At 52.5% G+C, this 22,332-nt stretch overlaps 1 protein-coding gene across 4 annotated transcripts in view; it reads left to right on the top strand.

Moving 5' to 3' along the window:
• ANKRD11 (ankyrin repeat domain containing 11) overlaps positions 1-22,332 on the top strand; it is a 130,648-nt gene that overhangs the window by 57,280 nt on the left and 51,036 nt on the right. Inside the window, exon 1 of one of the 4 annotated variants that reach the window (XM_077185120.1) lies at positions 13,210-13,228. The exons of the other annotated variants lie outside the window; for them this stretch is intronic. The gene's annotated coding sequence lies outside the window, so the exon portion shown is untranslated. Of the gene's footprint in view, positions 1-13,209; positions 13,229-22,332 lie in introns of those variants that run through there. 4 annotated transcript variants of the gene reach the window in all.

Raw genomic sequence — 22,332 nt, 5'->3', positions numbered from 1 at the left:
CTTCCATGCCTGGGTCTGTGCTTGGGAGTGTCTGTGAAGTGTCTGTGCCACTTTATACTCTGCCACAGGAGGAAAATTCGGGAAGGAGGGCATTTAGTGCTCAGACGTGGCTGATGGGGTGGCTCTGGGGAGCCTGCCATGGATGGACTCAGGTGTGGGAGGTCCCTGGGCCTAACAGTGCTGTGGTTGGGGTGTCCCTGGCTGTGATGGGTGCACTGGGATCTGGGTGCTCAGAGATTTTGGGGTGTTTCCTGGCACAGGGTCCCAGGATGGGCTGTAGCTGCACTTGGAGCCTCTGCATGAGGAAGCCTGGGATTCTGATCATGGCCCTGGCAGCTTCCTCTGCAGCACCACCCATCTTAGCTTTGCTCAGCATCCCAATGGAGTTTAAAATGGTTTCATCCTGAATAATTTATCTCCCAGAGAGAGAGAAGAGAGAGAGACACAGTGGAGGGAAGCGGGGAGGGGAGGGCTGAGCAGGGACGGGGGGCTCACCCCGAGCAGCTCCGTGCACTGCTGGGCTTTGTTGCTCCCGGCATTTTCTGCTGAACAAAAGCTCTGGATCCCGGCTGGAGGCTCCCGTGGGAGCCCTCCTGACCCCTGACCTGCCCTCCTGCCACCTCCAGCACCTCTTTGTCACCCCGGGTGAGCCCGGGCGTGACGGTCTGTGGCGTGGCCGGTTCGGCGGAGCAGGATAGGGCTTTACTACGGGTTGTGAGCTTTCCTAAAGGGTTGCACACTGGGGGCAGGGCTGCCTCCCTCCCCACCGTCCCTACACGCTGCCCTACTTCTCGCCAGGCTCAGCCAGCTCTTGCTGCAGCCCTACAAAGAGGTTTGAATGCATTAGTTTACATGGAATTAATCTCCAGATTCCAAACATGCTTTCAAGCTGGTTTGGCCTTATTTTCCTGCAAAAGGAGGCCAACTCCGTGTTGTAGGCAGGGGCTGTTGTAAGCGAGGGTTGAGCTGGAGCGGGGAGAGACCAGCACAGGCACCATATTCAGGCCATTAAAAGGAATTTTTGGCTCGTGGACAAAACAAATTGAAAAATCTCCTTCTTTGTCACCACATCAGCAGTGATGGAAAAACAGAGCAAGGTTGTGGGGTGATCCTGCTGATAGCCACTGCCTCTTTCCAAAGGGATTTGAGGTTCTGGCTTTGATAGGAAAATAATGAAATAATTTAAATGTGTCACAAATGATTGCATAGAAAATCGTGGGTGAGGGGAGGGATGGAAAAATGTCGTTATCGGGGATCAGGAGAAACTGGAGCACTGAACTCTGAGGTGAAATGCTTCCTGCAACAGGTTGGTCTGCAATTCCCAGTGCTCCTTTGTCTGCCGGCAGAGCGATGCCGGCCGGGGAGGGAACAAGGAGCTCAAGTGCTCCTGGGATTTTTTTGGATAGCCTGTCATCCCTGAGAAAGGAACAGTTGTGTGGGGGTGGGGAGTGTCGTATTCAAAAGTGGGTGAAATGGAAATGAGCCAAAATTCTGCAAATTTATAAGGAGCAGCAAACAGAGATTTCTTTGAGGAAAGGTCGGAGCGTTTGTTGTGAGCACAGCCCTGGTAGGAGTGTGCGAGGAAATGGAAACTGTGCTCCACTCTGCAGGGCTTTTTTCATCCTTTAGCCAGGCAAAGATACACAAAGCTGCTTATTTTGGGAGGTGGTGGAATGTTTCTGTAATAATTTCAGCAAATTTTGGTTCACATAGAGCATCTGTAAGAGCAGCACACCCCCAGCTTCATGGAGTGTGTTCTTTGTGGGGAAAAAAATTGCTTTCCCTTGAGTTTAATGGCTTTAAGCTGACAGAGGACCGGGTTAGGTGAGATATTGGGAAGAAATTCTTCCCTGTGAGGGAGGTGAGGCCCTGGCACAGGGTGCCCAGAGCAGCTGTGGCTGCCCCTGGATCCCTGTCAGTGTCCAAGGCCAGGTTGGAGGGGACTTGGAGCAACCTGGGATAGTGGAAAGTGTCCCTGCCCATGGCAGGCATGGAATAGAATGAGCTTTAAGTTTCCTTCCAACCTAAACCATTCCAGGATTCTGTAAATCTGAAAGTGGTTTCACCCAGAGGAGTCTATGCTGGGTTTGGTTTTCCTCCCTGTTTAGTATCCCACATCTGCCAGCACCTAATGGATGAACATCCTAAGGATGTTCATAGGCTCATGGATGAACATCCTAAGGATACGTGTCCTGGCTGTGCATCCTGTGGAAGCCACGCTGGGCAGAGCTGAGGAGCACACGGGGCTCAGCCAGGAGATGATGATTAGGGAAGGAGCTGGGATGGTTCTCAGGAGGGAAGGGCTGAGCTGAATGCAGGAGTAATGCAGGAATAGCCCCGCGGGGTCCTCGCAGCGCACCTGGGAGCTGCTGGATTGCGAACAGCTCCGATTAGGACTTCATTCTGGGCTGACAATCCTTTCCCCTTGTTGACACGGAGCGTGTAGAAGCATGTAGTGTTTGAAACACAATATGCAAAGCACAGTGTTAGTAACCGACTCCAGAACATTCCTGCTCTGCAGCGAGGCTGCCCACAGCCTGCGGATTTCATCAGCTCCTCTGAGCTGGCACGGGGAGGACGTGGAAGCGGTGAGCTGGAGTCACAGGAGAGCACGAACCATTCCCACAGTGCCTGCCGGACCCAGAGGGAGGGAGATCCCAGCCTTCTGCCCCTTCCACCAGCGTGGTGTCGCCAGAGCCGGGCTGGGACGTTCCCGTGCCGGTGTTGGCGGGGCTCGGCCGCGCTTCCCGGAGCAGGGCGAGGGTTTGGCCACGTGAAGTGGCCACGAGGTGCAGGGAGGTGTTGGTGGTGAGCGCTTGGCCGGTTGCCCGTGGGCAAGCAGAAACCCGAGTTATCTCCAGCAGATAAGCACCGGCAGGAAAACACGGCAGCCTGGTTTGTCTGTAAACAAGTTCTTTCGCAAAAATGTCTGCCTGGGATGACTGGCAGGGAAAGTGAGGAGCCGGGAGCGTGCCAGCGTCTGGCTGGGGAACGGGGAGCGTCCGGCTGGCCGCGGCAAGGAGACGCTGCAACAAATGGCTCTGCCGCTTTAAGCTGAGTTAAAACCCACACTGAGATCCACAGCGCTGCTGGGCCCGAGCGCAGCCGCTCGCTACAAATATATGAAGAAAAAGCCACCAAAATAGAAAATGTCATCATCGCTCACGGGGCGGCGAGAGCCGAGCGCAGCGAGCGGTGGCAGAGTGGGACAGGAAGTCTCCTCCCCCTCCCCGGGTAGTGCTGATCAAAAGGATGTAAAGCTTGTTTACAACATGTATGCAAAATCTAGTTGGGAAGAAGTCTGAGGGCTTTGCAGACTGGGGTGCACTAGGAATGAGTGATGTGTTAATGTAGGTTAAGCCTGCAGAGCTTGTGACCCAAAGTCGGAGAATTGTGGAGCATCCTCAGCTGGAAGGGCCCCACAGGGATCACTGAGTCCAGCTCCTGTCCCTGCACAGACACCCCAGCACTCCCACCCTGGGCCTCCCTGAGAGCATTGTCCAAACTCTCCTGGAGCTCTGGCAGCCTTGGGGCCAGGACCATTCCCCAGCACCCTCTGGGGGAAAAACCTTTCCTGATCTCCAACCTAAACCTCTCCTGACACAGCTCCAGCCATTCCCTGGGTGCTGTCACTGATCAGCAGAGCAGAGATCGGTGCCTGTCAAGTCATGGTCACATTGTGCAAAGCAAGAAGAGGTGCCTGTCTGTGGGTTACATCCAGTGGGCTGCTTGGAATGCCCACTGGGAGCATCCTGCACCTCTGCTAACAAGCACTGGCTGTCAGGAAATCTTCATAGTGCTCCAGGTGAATGTCAGGACCCAGTGGGGCTGCAATCCATGGGGTCATTTTCCTTGGGATGAGTGTTTTGTGTAGCACTGATGCCCAAAGGTAGGAAAGGGCATTTGGCATTGAAAAGATTAAGGTTTTGGAGCTGTTTCAGAGTCTGGAGCGAAATGGCAAAGGTGCCTCTAGGCTGGTGATGGATCAGGGATGGACTCTCTCATGTTTGTGTGCATGGAACCTGGTGAGCTCTGCACTCTGAAGTGGTTCTGTGCAGCCTTCAGCCTCACTCACCTCCCTCTGCCTCGGCCAGAGGCATTTCCTTACCTCTTCTTAAGGGAGTCTTAAGGCTTAATCCATTGTTTGTAAAGCTCCTTAAGATCCTTGTTTGGGAGTGCTGGAATCTGGAGGATTAAAACCAATTTATTTTTGTGTGTCTTGTATAATATGCATCTCAAAGACTTTCCAAGGCAGGAGGAGCTGTGAGCCGGATGGAGATTGCAGGTCCGGAAGGTAAACACGAGGCAGGAAGTGGCAGGGAAGAACAAAGAGGGAAAAAGCCAAAGGCTGGTTCTCTGTGCTGGAGACCTGGCTGCAAGGACAGTGAGTTTCTAGCCCTGGAGGAAAGGGCTGGATGTAGTAGAGCTGTCTCCCTCTTAATGCCACTTAAAGACCCATCTGGTCTGTGCTGCTGCCTCAGGAAGGGCAGGGCAGCTTTTCTCTTGCTGTGTCTGTTCCCTCTGATGGGGAGGCAGGAACCTCACCTGTCCTCACCCTGTCCCTTTTGTCAGCTCTTAACACCAACTAAGCTCATAAGAATTAATGTTGGTGATCTGGACAAGGGGGGGATTTTTAAAACCAGGTCTAGGATGGTGAGCACTGCTGCTGTCCCTCAGGGCAGGTGCCACATCTCCAGAGCCTCGTGTGCCACATGTGACAAGCCAGGGAAGAGGTGACACGGTGCTTTGAGCACAGGTGGTGCCTTGGCTCCTGTGGGGAAGCAGAAACTGGTGATTAAATTCTTTCCCCAGGTGCAGGCTGGAGCGTTCTGTGTAGGTGTGTTGCCATCATGTGACCCTTCACATCTTACACTCGGTGTTTTCCCGTGTGAACTTGTTTGGGGTCACAGGACAGGAGTCATAGCCCACTGTAGGACAGGTCTCCATTGGGATTTCTGGTTTGGGAGCTCACCAAGAGATGTCCTAAATCCTTGTGAGGTTACAAGCATCAAGGCAGTGGTTTCCAGATGATGTCAGAGCACAGCTGAGACCCTCAGGATTCTGTTGCTGAAGCTCTACAATCGTACAGGACCTACAGGAGAGGAGAGCTTGGCAGGAGCAGCCCCTCAGCTGGTGCTGGTGGTACAGCTGTGTGCAGGGGAGGCTCCCATGGGGCTGGAGGTGCCTGAGCCAGTGCTGGCAGGCAGGTGTAGGTGTGGTGCAGGAAAATTCCTGAGCTGTGGGTGTGCTGGGGCGAGGGTGGATGAGCTACCAGTGCCAAGGGCTGGGAATGGGCAGCACCAGGCCCTGCTGGGAACAGCGCTTGGTGGCACTGGGACATGACAGAAGGGATGCTCTGGGTTCTGGGACACTGCTGGTGTTATGTCTTGGCACCATCAGGGTGGGTTTGTCCTAAACCCAGCAATATTTGTTGTTCCCAGTCCCCTGGGATCAGAGCACTCTGAGTTAGGGATTCTGTGGGGAGTGGGTGGGACGGGCTCCCCGCGTGCCTTTGCTAATGAGGTTAAAGGAGTATTCACTGGGAGAAGAAGAGAAGAGGCTGGGGGCTTCAACGGGGCTCAGAAGCCTCGTTTCAGGCAGTGGGAGTGGGAAACACAGACTATTGAGCTTAGCAAGGAGAAAGTTGGGAGCATCTGGTGGGTTGGAAGCCTGGCTGTGCCCACTGCCAGCACCAGGGCAGGGTCTGGGGGTTTGCATACAAAACATCTGCTGCCCTCAGGTTTGGGGTGACCTCAGCTAACACCCACCCTGCTCCCCTTGTTCTGGGGGGGTTACAAATAGAGATGTCTCTCCCTGCTGGAAGTGGCAGCTAAAGGAATTAAAATCCAAAGTACCAGATTCCTTAGGAAGGTTAATAGTGGGAGAGGAGCTCAGGTGTGGCTTTAGTAGCCCTTGCATCTGCAAATATGTAACTAGACTCTCCTTAGTTATCTCTTGGTTTGAAAATACCTGCTGTAGTTGGTTTGAATCTGTAGAAATGCAAGAATTTACTTGGGGAAGTTCTGTCATCTGTTTGCTGATATTCTGCACCAAGTCCTTCTGGCTTGGAAAAAGTTTATTAATTTGAACTGTTCTCCTATTTTTGGTGTTCCCCTCTTGCCTCATCCACTACTTCTCCTTAAAATCCATTTGCTTCACACTCCAGCTCCCCTGTTCCTGTGCAGCTGAGCTTAGTGCCTGCAGTTCCAGGTGCCTTTGCTTTACTCCCTGTGACCAGCACTCCGTGATCCAGCACTTGGTGCTGCCTTCCCGGCTTCCTGTCTCAGCTCAAAGTTATTTAATGGGAACTTGAAGCACTGTTTGAGCTCTAGAACTAACATTTCCCTCCAAATACATTTTTCCTTTTGTTCTGCTTGATCTCGTGACTATCAAGTAGTTTAAATAAAGCTCTTTTTTTTGTCTCCTGCACCCTCAGCAATGAAAGATGGGAGCTCTGAACAGAAACCAACATTTTCTCTTGCACAGCAGAGAAATAATCCCTAACAACTAGGTTTTTCCTCCCTGGTGGCCCTTGTGCATCCCCCATCCCCAAGCCATTGCACTGTGATAAAGCAAATGGAATATTGTGCATTTCAGGAAGATTTTTGAATTCCTCAGGGTTAATCCATGGCACGTGAAGAGCCTCAGAGCAGAGTTTCATGAAGTTCCACTGCTGCCACTGGAGCCAGTAGTGGATATTTCAGGTTTTGCTGCTGTCAGGTGTAAGCTCAGCAGGGGCAGAGCTGCTGCAGCAGGAGATGGGCTGGGACTGCTCTAGGGAGGGTCTGAGGATGTGTCTGAGGGGGAATCCAGGCCTGTGTGCTGTTCACAAGGGCTCTGCTGGTGTGGGGCTGGGGTGGGACATGGCTGTGCTCACTGGCTGAGCTGGGAAGGAACAGGCAGGGGCTGTGTTCAGGGAAGAGAAACTGGAGGTAGAGATTGCATCAGAAACGTGCTGCTGATCTGTTGTGAACGAGCAACAGCCAGTTATCCCCAGTGTCTGAGCCCCTTCCTCTGCTGGGATCTGTGGTTTGTGCCCCTCTCTCTCACTACTCTTCCCTGGAAGTGTCCAAGGCCAGGTTGGATGGGGTTTGGAGCAATCTGCTCTAGTGAAAGGTGTCCCTGCCCGTGGGGTGGAACTGGATGAGCTTTAAGTTCTCTTCCAACACAAATCTTTCTGGGATTCTGTGTTTCAGCCCCCCTGTGCTCCAAACCAACAGGCTGGAGATATCCTTCCCTCTGCAATATCCCACCATGCTTTATTGTCCTCTCCTTCTTGACTTCATTATGTCTTGATCTCTGTAACCTGTTTAACATGTGTAAATACTGAAATGAGATTAACTTTAAAGAGCCCTTTATTAAAAATGTACTGACTGTCCTAATCAGGAGAAATGTGCCCGTAGCTGCTTTTCTCTCTGCTGTGTTTCCACAAGTAGCGAGGGCAGGGTGGTGAATCATCTGACGGGGCGACAGCTCGGGCTGCGAGCTGGGCAGGTTCTTCACACACGAGCTGAGTGATGCTCCCAGTGTGGCACGACCTGCATGGGGAGGTGGGCTTGCTCCATGGGAGGGTCCCAGGGACACGAGCTCTGGCTGTGTTTGCAATTTAAACATCTCCAAACCGTACTAATCTGTGAGCTGGCCCTCAGTGTGGTGAGGGTGGTGCTGGTGCCTGCTGGGCTGACATCCCCAGACTTTTTTGTGTGTATGGCAGCAGTGCCAAGCAATCTGTGCCTGGTGTCTGGCTGGATCAGGAGGGTGCAGTGGATATCCTCATCCTTCCCCTCTCACAGCAGCCCCATGCCCGAGCAGGTGGAGCTGATGTGGGACCTGCACCCCGGTGTTGTGTCCAAGCTGATGTGGGACCTGCACCCCAGTGTTGTGTCCAGGCTGATGTGGGACCTGCACCCCGGTGTTGTGTCCAGGCTGATGTGGGACCTGCACCCCGGTGTTGTGTCCAAGCTGATGTGGGACCTGCACCCCAGTGTTGTGTCCAGGCTGATGTGGGACCTGCACCCCAGTGTTGTGTCCAGGCTGATGTGGGACCTGCACTCCAGTGTTGTGTCCAGGCTGATGTGGGACCTGCACCCCAGTGTTGTGTCCAGGCTGATGTGGGACCTGCACCCCAGTGTTGTGTCCAAGCTGATGTGGGACCTGCACCCCAGTGTTGTGTCACTGGGTCCAAGCTCCCTGCCGGGGGCTTCACCCCACAGCCCGTCCCTGGATGTACCCAAAAACAGTTTTGGGCCTTGCCGAGGGTGCTTTGGGCCTTGCCGTGGGCATTTTGGGCCTGGCTGTGAGCGTGATACATGAGGGGCTCAGATGAAGCTGCTTCTCAGTGTATGATTTAATGAGCTACAGTTGTAGGAATTCGGTGTTTGCTGTGTAGAGCAGGGCCAGGAGGGCAGGGGGGCCCTGGAGGGGCAGCCGAGACCCCAGGGCCACTGAAGAGCAGCCGGGGGTGCCGTGCCAGGGGGGCCATGCCAGGTGTGCCACCCGTCCTGGTCTCTGGCAGTGGTGGCAGCCCTGCCCCGGGCAGCAGAGCCCTCTCCCGAGGCCTTGCAGAGCTGTGCCTGCCTCTGCCTGGGATCCTGGCTTTCCCTCAGGGATTGCTGGAAAGTCCCCACGTCCATGTGCTGTTTATCACAGGCTGAGCAGGGTGGTCTCACTGCTTTTCCATCCGTGTTTATTGCTGGAGCTGAGGAGCCTTTTCCGTACGGTTCTGGTGGAGCCCTCAGCGCGTGAGGATGATCAGAGAAGGGTTTTTTTCCCCTTGTAAAATATATTCCAGCTCCAGTTTGTAATGTGGCGAGAGGGGGAGCGAGAGAAGGGAACAACAGCATTAGCGGATGTAGAAGTAGCTGGAATGAGAAGCTTTTGTGCCATTAATAACAGTCCTGGCAGGCAGCCAAGGCTGGGAGTGTGGGATTAGCCTGAACAATCAAGACTGCAGGATCAAAACAAGGAGGCAGGAACAGCGAGGTCACACTGCTGCCATCTGCGCTGCCGCAGTGGTGGGAGGGAGCGGAAGAGGGGGATGCGCTGGAGGAGCGGTGCCGATAGCGCAGGCATGGGGGGCCGCCGCCCCCAGAGCGGCCCCAGAGCGGCCCTGCCGGGGGCTCCGGCCCGGGGCCTTCACCTCCGCCCCGCCGCAGGCACTTCCCGAGCCCCGGAGGGGAAGGCGGCTGCGGCGTGGCCGTGTTAGGAAATGGCTTCTGAAAAACCAGCAGCGGCTCGGTGGGGCTCGGCCGAGCGGCTGGGAGCGGGGCTGGGCTGGGGGGTTTGGGATGGGGGTGCCGGTGCCTCGCCCCGGCCGGTTTGTGGCTCCATCTGCTGAGCCGGGGGTGGCCGAGGGCAGCGGCCGCAGCTTTGTGCGGGTGAAGGGGCCGTGTCCTGCCTGCTGTGGGGGCGAGCCGGCCTTTCCGGGGGCTTTGCATCACCCTTCCAAAGGAGCGACTGGGGATTGCAGCTGAAAGGCGATTTCTGAAGCAGATGGAGGCAAATCTTGTTCTGCTTCACTCTGGCCTCCATCAGCCTTTGCTGGAAAACCTTCCAAGAGTATCAGAGGCAAAAGGATTCGCGTCAGTTGTGCCGCTTCTCCTCTCTTTCTCTCTGACCCAGTAAATCTCGCTGTCCTGTGAATGTAAATACAAAAGCTGAAGCGCTAGAGAAGCAAAGCAGTGTCCCACAAACAGCCTCCCAGCTCTTGCTAAAAATATCTCGGTGCGGTGCAGTAACTCCCAGGCATTCTTTTGTCTGACTGCTTTTGAATTCCCTAATTGAAGTTGGTTGGAGGGCAGTGCACCAGCTTCCTGAATAGCTCAGATGTTGATTGTGAGTTAAAAAACAAGAGCAAAATTGTTTTCCCTTTGTGCCGCCGCGCTTTTATTTACCTTCCCCCCCCCCCCTCATTTTTAATCTCTGTAATTTTTTTTACTTGCAGTTTTATTTTGTGAGACAGCCGCATGAAATCCGGCTGCGGGGAAGGGGCCGGGAGGCAGCGGGCAGGAAGGCGCAGTTTTGGGTACGTGATGCCACGTGCGCCTCGGAGCTGGGGCGCCGTCGGAAACGTCCGGGCTGGCGCTGAGATGCCCTGCAAATGGAGCTTAACGTAGTAGGAAGTGTTAATAATATTCCTAATTGCCTACTAATAACTGAATCTGTGGAATTTGGCAGCAACTGGGATACAGTTTTCTCCTGCAATCTGTCCATTCCCTCCAGAAAGAGCAGAGTTGCTTCCCTGACACACAGCAGCAAATCTTGAATTCACTGGAGGTACTGGGGGGAGCTTTCCAGGTTCCACGTGGCCTCAAACCCATCCATGGAGCTTCAAAGGGTGCTTCCCTGGATGAAAACTGCCATGTTTTGGTCCAGCACTCCAGATATAACAGAGAAAGGATAAAAAACCAGGCTGTTTCCCTCCTTTCTGCCTTTTTTGGTGTTATTTTTCATATGGACCTGGAACCTGAGAAATCCAGGCATTCCCAAAAGGCTGCTGGAAGCACACACTGTGTGTACAGTTGGCTCTCCTGGCCATCCAGGGATGGTTCCTGGGCTCCCATGGGGACAGGGAGGAAAAGTTTGTGACCAGTAATTTGTGATAAGTTGTGGCCAGTCCAAGAATCTCCCCAGAATATTAGCATAAATGAAATAAATTGGAATATTGGGTTTGTATTGGGTAAAACAGATAAACCACAAATGCTCTGACCTCTGGCAATCAGACACAGACATTGCTTTTACCTTAGGAAATTAAAGGTTTGAAATTGTGATGGAGGTTGGAGAGAAGCTGAATCAGATGCTGCTTCAGGAGCCAGAATTTATTCAGGCTCTCCATGGTGGGAGACATTTCATAGCTGCTCAGCAGCAGCAGAAAAACAAGCACAAATTTTTCTGTCTTCAGGGATAACTGCAGTGAAGCCCGTGGGGGAGGGCTGTGCCAGGACTGGAACACCTCCCTGGAAAACCTTCCCTCCCCTGCACAGCACCAGGCCCCAGAACTCTCCCTGCACGTGGGGACAGCGCTGGCCTGAGGGGCCCATGGGGGAGCCAGGCTCCTCTGGCGCTTTGTTGGAAATGGAGCATCTTCCTGGTGTGCCACACACTAACCCAAGAGGCCACACAGAGTGAGTGGGCAGCCAGTGAGGCTGGTGTGCTGCTCCTGCTCTGCCTTACAGGAGGATGAGTCTGGGAGGAGCAGAGTCCTGCCTGCACTCACGCTGCTTTTGGTGTGGTGATGGGAACCAGGTGCCAGATTTCACCCCCTTTCCTTGCTGTTCTTCCCACAGGCAAATGGACTCTGCAGCAGAGAAATGCCCCATCCCTGGAGGTGTCCCAGGACAGGTTGGACAGGGCTGGGAGCAGACTGGGATAGTGGAAGGTGTCCCTGCCCATGGCAGCAGGTGGACCAAAATGAGCTTTAAGGACCTTGCCAACCACGACCATCCCAGGATCCTTTATCCAAAACCTCCCTTCCTGTCAGTGCCTGCTGCTTGTGGGGAGTCTGGGCATGGTTTGGTGGTGTGGGGCTGGATCTGAGCTGTGGAGCTGCAGCTGGCCTGAGGGGCTGGAGCAGGATCACAGCACCGTGGTTGTGTCCCCTCCACTCAGCTTCCAGGTTAACGTTTAACCTGTCTGGGTTTCAGTCCCTGGGGTTGTTGGGTGTTTCAGGGCACTTTGTGTGGCTCTAAGCAGCTCCTTGGAGAGGCTGGGCTTATGGCTGCGCAGGAATGTGAAGAATTCGTGGGGAGGAAGATGAGTTTTCCAGTTCCCAGTGGAGGGAAACCAAGCCTGGGCAGGTGACACGGTGATGTTTCATACACACAGCAGCTCCCAGCTTTGGGAGCCTCCGTTCACTTTCCACCTGGTCAAAACATTGTGCTCTGACTGTGAACCTTAGAGGGGAGAGAGCTCCAATGGAAAAGTTGACGCAGCCTTATCTGCGGCGCAGCCTCTGCGATAGAGGAATCCGAGCCCTGGCTTATGTCAGGCTGGGAGCTCTGCCCTTCCCTTCCAGCAAACTGCATTCCGTTGCCTTGGAGCCGCTCCTTCATCGGGGGCACATCCTTCAAGGAGTGTGGTCAAGAATAGGGGCCTGGGTTCATTTTAAATACATCTTGAATTCCCCCATGGCTCTCTTTGTTAGCCCAATGTCTTGTGAATGATCCTCCTTGGATTGCCACGCATTCCCAGCATCCCTCCTCCAGAAACTTCAGCCCTTGCCTTCAGCATGCAATTATTCTTGCAGGAGTCATTCAGGTCATCCGTTCTCCTCGTGCAGTAAGTGACGCTTCTACCCATGACTGATGCTGAGCGTAGTCCGGGGTCACCTTACCCGGCGCTCGGTGCCCGGGGCTGCTGTTGCAGTGCACATGAACAGGCTCCCAAACTTCCCGCCGGCGCTTTGTTAGCAGGGGAAAATCCCTGGAGCTCAGTTTGCCAGCAGTGCCCAGAACCCCTCGCTGGCATGGTGGGGCTGTGCTGGCTCAGCCTGGTTGGTGAGGGGGAAGCTGCTGCTCCCCTCTCACCATAACCCCCATAACTGACCCGAAACAGCAGCTCCGGGGTCAGGCTGACATCTGGCACCAGGGCCAGCAGGGGAGGGAGGGGGAATGCTGCCTGCAAGGGAAGGAGCTGGAGGAGGAGGGGAAGGGAAGGGGGGAAGGACAGAGCTGGGAGCTCCTGAAGCTCCAGGGTGAGACATTAAGCAGGAGAAGGGGCAGGATCTAATGCTCAGTGATTTTTGCGAGCGGCCGAGGGCTGGCTCGGGGCTAAGGGCAGCTTGTTTGCAGCGAGGCACTGCAGATAACAACAACAACAAGTGGGGCAGTTAATTGCCATCTCTCCATCACGCCTTGCTCTGTGTTTGTCTCGGGGCAGGATGCGTTTGCAGATGGATTTTGGAAGTAGCTGGGGATCAGATGTGTTTTGTTCTTTGGTTTTGCTCACTGTCGGTGCTCGGTGACGCGGAGCTGCCTGTGCCTTCAAAGGCCGTGGTTAATGTTACAATTTCCTTCCTGCTACGAGCTGCTGTTTTCTCTGCTCACACCTTTCTGGAAGCCTTTCAGACTACAGTATTCCCCACTTGGTTTTGTATTACACGAGTCTTTTTCTGGAAGAGTTGAGAATTTTTTTTTTTTTTTGCTTTAGGTACATAAAGGAGTAATACTCTGTTCACCTGCTAAAACCAGCCCAAGGTTTCAAGAGGCCAAGCCTGCTGTGGTGTGTTCTGGTGAGGGAAAACATTGCCCCAAGTGGAGAAACTTTTGCTGCTGAAGCAGAGCTTTAGGGTTGATGGTGTGTTGTCTGGGTCAAAATCCTCTCCCCTGGCTCTTGGGGTGAGGATTCCTCTGCTCCCAGCTTCCATCCCTTTCTTAAGGAAGGGGCTGTCAGGCATTGGAAGGGGCTGACAGGGAGGTGTTGCCCCCGTCCCTGGAGGTGTTCAAGGACTGATGTGGACATGGCACTCGGTGCTCTGGGCTGGGTGACCAGGTGGGGTTGGTCACAGGTTGAACTCAGTCTTGGGGTCTCTTCTTTTCCAACCTGAATGATCCTGTGATTGTGGAGTTGCCTGAAAAGCCCCCATCCTGTCACACGCTCTCTGTAGACAAACAGGGCTGTTGTACCTCTGACAGCTGCCAGTTTAATGCTCTGCAGTTGCATTTCCTTGCAGGAGGCTCAACCTCATGAGGCAGCTTAGGACAGAAAATCCAGGTTCCATTAAAAACCATTGGAAATGAGTTCCCAGGTTGTTCTAAGGTAAATCAATAATGCCTGTAATCTCCCTGGCTGGACTGAGTGACCGAGCCAACAGTTCATTTAACCACATTTTATTTTTTTAAAGCACTTTCAAAATCATCCCTGTTGATTCTGACTTCTCACTCTGAATTGCTGTTATGAAATTCTCGGGCAGCATTTGGTTCTGAGTGCTGCCAAAACCTTGGTAATTCCCTCAGCCCCGTGCTTGGGAACTGGAGTCACTGCAGGGCTGAGCCTGCACTGGCTCCGAGGGAGCCACAAAATCCCTGCAAGTTTGGGAGTGGTGCTGCTCTGGAGAAAGACAGCTTCTTTCTCAGTGTTGCACTAATGGGTCTTGCTGATTTTTAATGTAAGCTTTAATAAGTGACTTGTCCTTTCTCAGAGCAAATACTCCAAACTTGTGAACCTTCCAAGCTAAATGTGAGCGTTATAAATGATGCTTTTTTGGTACAGATTTGAGGCTATTCAATGAATTTTTGTAGTACTTTGTCATGATAGTCATCTTTTTGATTCTCTAGGAGCCTTGCAACCAAGTTTATCATCTGATGGAAACTCAGCCTTATTTAACAGCATTTGAACATTTGAACAGCATAACTCAGCCTTATTTAACAGCATTGCCAGGTACTGAAATAATGTCTTGAATGGGGTAAGACTTGGCTTGATGTAGGGCTGTGGTCTGGGAATACCTGTAATTCCTTCCCCCCCTGGTTATTACAATCAGATTTTTCTCTTTAGCTGTGGCACAGAGAAGACTGAGTTGCTGGAACATGATCTATTTTGATTACTAAAAATCTTAGCGCTGCTAATTTAGTCAGTTGGTACGTTACGAACGTAGAGTCTGTGTGTTCAAACTGTTCTTGGTTTTTTTTTACTTAATAAGTTCTCCAGATAGTTGCCATGGAAATAATCCTGATTCAGGGAGGATGTGAAGGCCCCGAAGATGCGGCAGCCGCGTGTGGTCTGCACGTTCTGGGCTTGGCTCAATGACACAGCCCAGTGTTGTGACTGGCTCTGGGGTGGGAACCAGCTTGTTCCTCCCATGGCTGTCCCAGTTCCCCCTTTTGGCTTTTTGGGCAGAATCTTCCTGATTTTCATAGCACAGAAAAGTTGAAGAAAAGGCCCAGTGCTGGTTTCAAGGCTAGTTGTTTTTCTGCCTTTGCCTGAATCACACTAATATGAAAAGGTTTGGAGGTTGCTTTTGCCTCACCTGGGCCTCTCTGGCTGCTGGGGGTCTGTGCCAAATTTGGGGAGATTCCCCTTGCTCCACTCCTGGAGCACTGGGAGTGGTGCTGGATGGGGCCTCAGCAGGAGCCTCCTCTGGGCCCCTGTTTGTGCCACAGAAGAACAAATCTGCTTCCTCTGGGCCTGAGTTTTCTTTTTCCACAACTTCCTTGTTGTGCAGATGTGTTTTTGGTGAAATCTATGTGTGTGGTTTCCAGGCACTGTCATCAGAATGTGTTTTGTGTGGCTTAAACCAAACCTGGGCACTTCTGGCTTGCCAATCCTAATTGCAGGAACATTCAGATTATTTTCCTGGCTTCACAAGACTTGAGAAAAATGCCATATTATTTAAGCTGGAATTGACTGTAGTTTATGGCACGAGGCAGATATTTGGGCTGCTTGGATCCTCTTGATCTATGGGGCAGGACCAAGCACAGGAACTGCCAAAGTAGCAGCTCATCTTCTTGTACCAGATTTCTGTGAGAGTAATACCCACGAGAAGCATCTCCTGCACTGATGGAGACCCTGAGTCACAGAATCCCAGACTGGTTTGGGTTGGAAGAGACCTTAAAGCTCATCTGTTCCAACCCTGCCACGGGCAGTGACACTTTCCATTATCCCAGAGCGCTCCAGGCCCTGTCCAACCTGGCTTAAGCAGCTACAGTTGAAATTTAATTGCATTGATGTTGATATCAGGCCAAATGAGTGACGTATTTCCAGAGTCTGAAGAGTTGTTGTGGTAGGTTTAATTTTGGGTGAACAGTGGAGGAGGTGTGTTGTTAAGTTGTAGGGACAAAGCCCTGGAGAGCTGTTTTCCTGCATGGTGCCCCTGTACAGTGGGACACTGCCCCTTCTTTGGTGGTGAAATACAGGTGGATCACAGAATGGTTTGGGTTGGAAGGGACCTTAAAGCTCACCTCATTGCAGGCCATGTCTGTGCACTTAAAATTGCAGCTGTAACAACAAGATATGAGAGATTTTCCTTTCTGAACATATATCTACATATTAACTTTTTTCTCTGGAGAGCTGAAGTGCCCTTTCTCCTCCCCCCCTCTTATTTGCATCTGTTATTGAGTAGCTCTTGCTGGAATGTGTAGGAAGCCATGCAGTGCAGCCTCTGCCCTTCGTGTGGCACGGAAATGGAGATGGAGATCCCGTGGCTCCGCCGCCGTCCCACCTCTCACCCCCAAACCCGCCTGCCCTGGATCCCTCTGCATCTCAGTCCAGTGACCGGGGAATCTCAAAGGCAGTTTCAAAAGAGCCAAGTCAGCACCTTAACAAAGATGACTGAGGCCCCACCAGCTCACTGTAGACCCCACCTCCCCATTCCTATTCCAGGCAGCAGCTCTGCATCCTTTTACGCTGCGCTGGGTGTATTAAATTAGGGAGCAGAGTGACAGCTGGGCAGGAGCTGGGAACAATGCAGATAAAGTTGGCTTTCAGTGCTGTGACCCTCTCCAGGCTGCACGCCAGGAGACTATAAATAATTGATAGGAGCAGCCACCCTGGCCAGCACGCTAATGTACCGCGCGGCTCCGGCGGCGAGCGGAACTGCGCTCCCCATTACATCACCCGGGCTCTCCGACCAGCAATGTCATTTCTCTGCTTTTAAATAATAAATTGCACTGGGACTTGAAACACTCCTTCGCCCCATTCAAGCCTACCAGGGTGTGCAACTACACAAATGAATTTTACAGATGGTAAAATAAATTTTGTATCAAGCTGAAGAGAATTCCTCATGGGAGGAGTTCAGCGCCGAGGACTCGCCCCTGATCGGCGATGGGTTATGGGGATCAAAGGTAGCTCTTGGTGGTGTTGGATCGTGACTTTGAAGCTTGACTTGGAGTCACTGGCGTAAGTTCATAGGTGGTTTTGGGGGTAAAGTTCTCTAGTGGTGTAAGTCAGAAAATTCCCCTTGGCTGGGGCCGTGTCCGTGAGCGAGGGCGTGCGAGTGGCGCGCGCCGCCTCGGCTTCTGCTTCCAATGGCTGGAGCTTCCCAGCAGTGAAAACAGCCTGATGTAACACAAACCCTGAGATCTTTCCCTCGAGTCCGTCTGTAACCTCCTGCTTACCCACAGATATGTGGAGAAAAGCTGTAATGTGCTTTGGCTAATCATAGAATCGGGAAATGGTTTGGGTCAGAAGAGACCTTAAAGCTCGTCCAGTCCCACCCCTTGCCATGGATAGGGACATCTTACTCCAGGCCAGGTTGCTCTGAGCCCATCCAACCTGGCCTTTCCAGACTCTGGGAACAGTGACTGACCACAGAGGGACACGTTTTGTGGACCTTTGCAGCTTTTTAAGCTCATTTTTGTGGGGCTCCACAGATTTTGAGAACATAATTAAAAGAAATAAACTCTTTGAGTACTGGACTAGACAAGCAGTAGGAATTGGGCAGGTTGTGGTGCCCTGTTCCTGGTAAATTAGTGGAGAATAAATAGAGAATCAAACCAGAGAGGAGTCAGCTGTTAGTATGGAAAAAATGAGTGAAATTCTGGGAAAATTGAGAGCAAGGTCCTGCAGTGCATGACCAGAGCAGCAGGACACAAAGGTGAAAGGTGCTTTGCTCAGCACTGAATATGAGGTAGAGTCACAGAATCCTTTAGGTTGGGAAAGACCTTTAGATCCTTTAGAGCACCTGTTCCCCCAGCACTGCCAAAGCCACCCCTAACCCACGTCCCTGAAGTGCCACATCCACACGGTTCTTAAATCTCTTCAGGGATGGCGACTCCACCACTGATATTTGGGACTTCCAGGAATTATCTGTCCTGTGAGTGCATCTTGCAAGTGTCAGTATCTGTGCTGGGTGGCTGAAAAGGGTGGTTTCTCACCTTCTAGAGAAAGGGACTTAGGGAATGATGATTTCCAAACCAGGAAGTGAGCGATGGCCCAGAGCTGCCTAAGGAAGCATAAGCTGCTTACGGTGGATTAGATGAGTGCCTGCTTAGCTCTGCAATTAGAGAGGGAGATGGTGTGATAAATCATGAGTAACCAGCTTACCTGTCCCGTGATGTTGTTTATCTCTGGGCACATGTGCTCCAGTTTCCATAGGTGGTGGAGCATCTGCTTTTAAAGGAGTAGGTCTGGAAAAGAGGATGTGCTTTCCGTACAGTTTTCTGGAGTTTCTTTGCTACCCTTGATCATCAGGTTTCCCCTGCAGTGAAGCTCTTTCCAGAGGAGCCCAGATGTGTGTGACCGAATTGGAGTCACACTGCAGGGCTGGTTTGTGCTTTCCAGGAGGTCCTGGGCTCCTGGTCTGAGGCCACAGCCCCTGAGGGTGGTGGCACCAGCTCTTCTTGAGCCCATCCCTTGTCCTACTGCTGCCATCCACGAGCTGCCCTGTGGGGGCACCTCACAGGAGGCAGGGCAGGCCACAGGAGGGGGAAGGTGTTCTCCAGGGGTGCTGGCAAGCAGCAGCAGTATCTCAGCCTGGCCGAGGCTCCCAAGAGGATCCCGTGGTCTTCAGCTGCTGCTGTTCACTCCAGCTGCGCGGCGAGAACGGCCTGCACAGCGCTGGGTGTTGCTGACGTCGGTCTGTAAATACTCTGGACACAGGAAAGCTTTTACTGGGCATAATGTGTGAAATACTGAAACTGTTCTTGCTGATGGTTGAGCTCTGGGTTATCCACCTGCCTGTGCCTCCAGCCAGTCCCTGCCAGCCTTTGGTGCTGGGAGGACACAAATCCCAGCACCAGCAGTGCAGAGCTTGCTTTTTTCCCATCCCAGGAACTCTGCCATATCCTCCCTGCATCAGCAGCGTCTCCTCCGTCTCTCCCAGGTGTGCAGCTTAGCAAACACATTGGAAACACTGCAAGATTTTGGCCAGCTTTGGAGAACTGGTTGATGGGAGAAGTGATTCTTTTCCAGGAAACCAGTGCAGCCTGTGCATGGTGTTGTAAACAGTGGGATTGTTGTACTGTTGTAATTGGTCCTTTCCCAGGTGATGGTGGCAGGTGACTTGTGATGGCTGTCCCTGGGGCATGGTGCTCCTCAAACTGAAATACCCATCTGGAATTTTAGGGTGTCTGTGAAGATCTGACTCTGAAGGCTTGGAGATGCACAAACTGTGATACAAGCTGTGGAGAGGGGTTTCCAAAGTTAGGGAATAGGTGATAAAGAAAGATGATCATGATCATGGAATCCCAGACTGGTTTGGGTTGGAAGGGACCTTGAAGCTCAGCCAGTTCCACCCCTGCCCTGGGCAGGGACACCTTCCACTGTCCCAGGTTGCTCCAAGCCCCATCCAGCGTGGCCTTGGCCACTTCCAGGGATCCAGGGGCAGCCACAGCTTCTCTGGGCACCCTGTGCCAGGGTCTTCCCAGCCTCACAGGGAGGAGCTTCTTCCCTCTCATCCCAGGGAGCTGAGGACTCTCTGGTAGCCTCAGCAGGACAGCAGAGAGCAGGAGATGCTGCTGCACCTCCATGCATGGGACATCATCAGCTGGCTCCCATGCTGACCAGTCCTGCTGGCCCCATCCCCTTCTTCCCCTGTGCCTGCCAGGAACTCCATCCTTCCCTGCAGCTCACCTTCCTGAGCTCAGGAAAGGGCCTGTGCTATTCTTAGCAGCTGAGCAGAAGATGCAGGCAAGAGCCTTTGATGGAGGGAGCAGGAGTAACCATGGCAGTCTCCCGGAATGGGGAGCCGTGGATTACAGACAGTAAAAGGCATAAAGCAAATAGCAGGATTATCTTTCCTGGTGGTTTTCTAGTGAGCAGAAGGCACTACTTGATTTCCACGTTTAGGTGAGGCACTGTAAATTACCTGCAGTTAAAAATAATGCTAATTAAATTGAGATGCAATAACGATTAACACTGCTGATCTCAAGGCACTGGATTTCCTTGCAGCTCTAATTGACAGAGAAAAAGCCCCGACCCTACCTGGGAAAAGGAGGGGGGATTTTTGCTTCTGTCTCTGTGCAGGATCCTCCTTCTTGTGCACTTGTCAAGTTTGCATTTCCCCTTTCCCTGCCTTACTATTTTTACTTTTAATGCAAGGCACTTCACAGAATCACAAAGTCGTTGAGGTTGCAGAAGACCCCCAAGATCATTGAGTGTGACTGCTCCCCACCTTGTCACCAGACCAGAGCACTGAGTGCCATGTCCAGTCATTCCTCCAGGGATGGGGACTCAACCAATGGGGATGGGGACTCAGCCCCTGCCAATGCCTGACCACCCTTTCCATGACAAAATTCCTCCTGATGTCCAACCTGAACCTTCGCTAGCACAGCTTGACACTGTTTCCTCTTGTCCTGTCCCTGTTCCCTGGGAGCAGAGCCTGTCCCCTCTTGTCAGGGAGTTGTGGAGAGCCAGAAGGTTCCTCCTGAGCCTCCTTTTCTCCAGGCTGAGCTCCCCTGGTTCCCTCAGCCTCTCCTGGCGCTGCAGCCCCTTCCCAGCTCTGTTCCCTTCTCTGGACACTCCCCAGCAGAATCGGAGGAGCTGGATGTGCCAGTCCCTTTGCCAGTGACCAGAGCTGGGATCCAGGAGCTGCCCCGAAGCTCTGCCCATGTGCCCTGTGTGGTGGGTGCTCACAGGGAGCTCCCTGCCCTGGGCAGAGGGCCCCGTGTGCCCTCCTTGCCTTGTTTTTCTGAGGAGAGGGGAAGCAGCCGGGTGGTTTGGGCCTCTCCCGCAGCTTCACTTAGCATGCGAGCGGTGTTCTCTGCACAGCAAATTCCGCTTTCAACTTCAGCGAGCGCTGAGCCTCTGCCTAAATGGGCCTGCTAAAGATATTTTTTGACATTTGAAAATCCTATTAAGGCCGTTTCTCCGTCTCCCCTCGCTCCCTCCCCGCTGCCAGCTCACCACGGAGGCTCTGCAAAGGTTTCTTTAGGAGGCCGGGTCACGTCCTGCACAACAGGCCTCGGGAATATGGGTCACAACGAGACGAGGGGAACAAAAACTATATTGTCCTCGTGTCTTACGCTGATGGCTGATTGAGGGACTCCCTGAACGGACAGTTTGGGGTCTTAATGAGGTACCAAACATGAGGTAATTCAGAATGTGCCCCTTTCAGGCCGCCTGCTCGGCGCACGGCCGGCCAGGAGCGGGTTCCTCGCTGCTGCTCCTGCTGCAGCTCCTCTTTTCCAAGGGCACAGTTTGGTGTTTCAGCACGTCCTTGGAGCACAGTTTGCCATGGTTCCTGTTCCTGCGTGACTCACTGGTGAAGCCCATGAGCACATTGTTGATCTTCTTATTTACAAATAATTCTCTGAGTTGAAGCTGTTACTCATTGACTTTAAAACGCAGGGCTGGAGGCTGGGGCTGGTCCCTTCAGCCTCATGTTGCAGCTTCTTCTCCAGGCTCTGTAAAATTAAATTTAAAGAAGGATTTCTATCAAATCCTCATTTTCTGGGAAATTCCTGAAACTGAGAGCAGCCTGCAGTGGGACAATCACCAGTTGTGCTGGTAGGTGTGTAATTACCCAGGTTTTGGGGAGCGGGGATGCAAACAAGTTTGCATACATTGAATTACAGGCGGTGTTTTAATAGTATGTTTTTTAGGTCTTGGCTCGGATCCAGAATTTTTTCGTGCTATTATCCTCTATTTACAGCTTTCAGAAATCAGCTGATGTCACTGCACATATGTTTAGAGCCGTTGCTAAGGTGATTAGCTCCAGAATTCAACGCCTACGCAGCGCTGATGAAAGGCTGAGAAACTGCTCGGCAGCGTCTGTTCAGAGCTTTGTCGGCTTCAACTATTAAGAACCATAAAACAATATTACCCAATTTTAGGGTAAATATGTTGGCCTTGACTGATAATCGTGCATCAGGTTCTACAGGAACAGAGGCTTTATCTGGCACGTTTAACTAAGCCTGGGAACATTTTTCACTAGGAAGGTGTTTTAAAATCACCCAGTTCCTCATTTCCATGAGCCTCTGCAGGGTTGTGAGTTCAGGGTTTCCTCTGCCAGGAGGTGACAACCCAGGCCCAGGCCACATGTCTTTTATGTGTCCCATGGGTGGGGACACCATCCACTGTCCCAGGTTGCTCTAAGCTCTGTCCACCTGTCACTACCCTCACAGGGTAGAATTCCTTCCCAATATCCCATCCATTCCTGCCCTCTGGCAGTGGAAGCCATTCCCTGTGTCCTGTCCCTCCAGGCCATTGTCCAAAGTCCCTCTCCAGCTCTCCTGGAGCCCCTTTAGGCACTGGAAGGGGCTCTGAGCTCTCCCCAGATTCTTCTCCTCTCCAGGCTGGACACCCTCAGCTCTCTCAGACCCAGCAGGACCCAGTCTCTAGTGGGAGTCTGTCCTCTGGAATAGAAATGAAATTTACCTCATTTACCTTCCTCTCCCCTTGTAGACAATGATATCACATTAGCTTTCTCACCAGAACTGGGATCCTCTTACCTGCCCAGCT

This window comes from Agelaius phoeniceus, chromosome 12 (assembly GCF_051311805.1).
Source record: "Agelaius phoeniceus isolate bAgePho1 chromosome 12, bAgePho1.hap1, whole genome shotgun sequence".
NCBI classification, from domain to species: Eukaryota; Metazoa; Chordata; class Aves; order Passeriformes; family Icteridae; genus Agelaius; species Agelaius phoeniceus.
Note: the sequence above shows the minus strand (reverse complement) of the source record. Positions and strands in the feature narration are given on the sequence as shown.